Source organism: Trachymyrmex cornetzi, unplaced genomic scaffold (assembly GCF_001594075.2).
Source record: "Trachymyrmex cornetzi isolate Tcor2-1 unplaced genomic scaffold, Tcor1.1 scaffold928, whole genome shotgun sequence".
Lineage (NCBI taxonomy): Eukaryota > Metazoa > Arthropoda > Insecta > Hymenoptera > Formicidae > Trachymyrmex > Trachymyrmex cornetzi.
The window spans coordinates 292,951-295,378 of record NW_017300276.1 but is presented as its reverse complement, the minus strand read 5'-3'; the positions used below and the strand labels follow the sequence as shown (position 1 = coordinate 295,378).

General features: G+C 41.6%; 1 pseudogene; it reads left to right on the top strand.

The window, feature by feature from the left end:
• The first annotated feature begins 1,354 nt into the window (after positions 1 to 1,354).
• LOC108769693 (uncharacterized) overlaps positions 1,355 to 2,428 on the top strand; it is a 5,896-nt pseudogene continuing 4,822 nt past the window's right edge.

Genomic DNA, 2,428 nt, shown 5'->3' with positions numbered 1-2,428 from the left:
GTACATCGTAGCGATAACATGATCCTTAAGTATAACGAATAGATTTAAGAATAAATTGCTGTTCGATTTATAATCTTTTCTTACCAAGTAATAAATAGAATTAGAGTTAGAAGCAGTGTCGTAAATCTCTGAATCCACCCATCCATATGCACGTTCCTGCGAAACCGAGTGCGTGTACCCTTGCGATCATAAGTTCAATTTGCATAGTCGTTGCGAGTTGAATTACACTCGCGACGATCACGATTGATTGTCGAATTTATGGTAGCTATCCATATACTCATCATGACTTCGGTTTACATAATTGCTGCGAGTTGAATTACACTCACGGCGATCCGAACCGTATACCGAAGGCTATGACGGCATACCTACGAGTTACTTAAATCAGCGTTAATATTAATCAAACGACAACAACCAAGATCCGGAAGGAAGGAAGGAAGAAGGGAAGCAAATAAAACCACCATTGCAATCACAAGTAGATTCACTACTACAGTTTTGGTAAAGATTTAATTACGTATAATATAACTAAAAATCTGTATAAAACCTTCGTAATCTCAGGCGACTGAGAGCCGCCAGCTAGACAATAGAGTCAGTCGCTCCGGATAACCACCCGCGGTGCATCCGGACCCTTCGATCGTTGCATGCTCAAGGGCTGACGGGCATGTGTTACACGGTGCACACATGCTATACAGGCCAGGTCACTCGTGAACAAAGACCTTCCGGCCTTGCAAGGACACATAGCTGTGCAGTAAAATATCTCAATCGTTAAGTTGTTATTAACACATGTATCCGCCGTTGGTTGAACATCAAAGTAATAATGTTATAACTAATTTACCATATCGAACATGGCTCAATTCCGCTTTATGTTGCATGTCATTATTTTATCGGCACAGCATTGACCGTACTCTCATTTGTGGCCAGTGCTACGGAGACAAATCTTCTTATGATCGTAGCTACTACTGCTGCGTGTCGCGTCACTTCATTGTAATAGGAACTAACGACCCGTCTAACGAATTGATAGAGGATTGCGCCGTCTGTAACCGAACATTCATTCACAGCAGGCCAACAAATATTTGCACGATTTGTCAGCCTACTCTGTACGATTTCGCGCAGTATATAGTTCATTCGGGAGATCGGCCTTTCGATTCTGCATTTACTATGATCGCTATATCCGAGATCCGCCAACATCAAGTAATATTGCACTAAATACTATAAATAAAACTGCTCGACTCCGGATTTATCCCATTGAAGCCACGATAGCAGCGCGCCCGTAAATCATTTAGGGAGATCGCTACCGCGACATAACAGTATATAGTTTTAAAGATTTCGCGCGGAAAAGAATATAGGTCTATATTCGATGGAGGCGATCTGCTCATCTCGCAAGGACGCGAACCCGTACAAATTGTATATTATGTACTACGAGGGTGAACGTCACTATACCAGGTACGTAAATATGAAATCGGAATTTTTTAATAGAAAATACACGTTTATTGCATGAAAATGATAAAAAATATTTTATTCGAAGTATTGCCCGTCGCTAGCTCTACATTTTTCCCACCTGTCTGACAATTTGTGGATGCCACGCCAAAAAAATTGTTGCTCTTTTGAGCCAAACCAGTCATCTAGCCATTTTCGTACATCTTCGTAAGAAGTGAAGCGCTGCTGAGCAAGTGCGTGTCCCATCGATGCAAATAAGTAGTAATCGGACGGAGCCAAGTCTGGTAAGTAAGCCGCATGCGAAAGTATTTCCCAACCAAACGCCTCAATCGTTTCCTCGACCAGTTTTGCTGTGTGTGATGGTGCATAATCATGAAGCAAAATCACTTTGTGTTGTCTTTTTTGATATTCCAGTAGTTTTTCACGCAAAGCTTGATTCAAATCATTTGTTGTCGGTAGCGTTCAGTATTAACGGTTTCGCCAGGTTTTAGCATAATAGATCACACCTTTCTGATCACACCAAACACAGAGCATTGTCTTCCTTCCATAGCGATTTGGCCTTGCAGTCGATGTCGATGGTTCGCCTGGAGTTACCCATGATCTTTTACGCTTAGAATTCTCAAAATATATCCACTTTTCAACGCCAGTCACAATTCGATGGAGAAATGACTTTCTGTTGTACCTGGCGAGCAGCATTTCGCAAGTGGTTTTTCGGTTTTCCTGCTGTTTTTCATTCAGTTCATGTGGAACCCATTTTCCCATCTTCTAGATCTTTCCCTTGGATTTCAAACGTATAGAGACGGCTTCTCGTGTCACATTGAATTGATCCGCGAGTTGTTGAGTTTGAGCGTCATCCTCATCCAACAATGCTTGCAATTCGCTGTCTTCAAACTTTTTCGGTGGTTTTCCACGTTCTTCGTTTCTCACGTCAAAATTGCCACTTTTGAATTTTTTAAACCACTCAAAACACTGTAATTTACCAAGAGCATGCTCA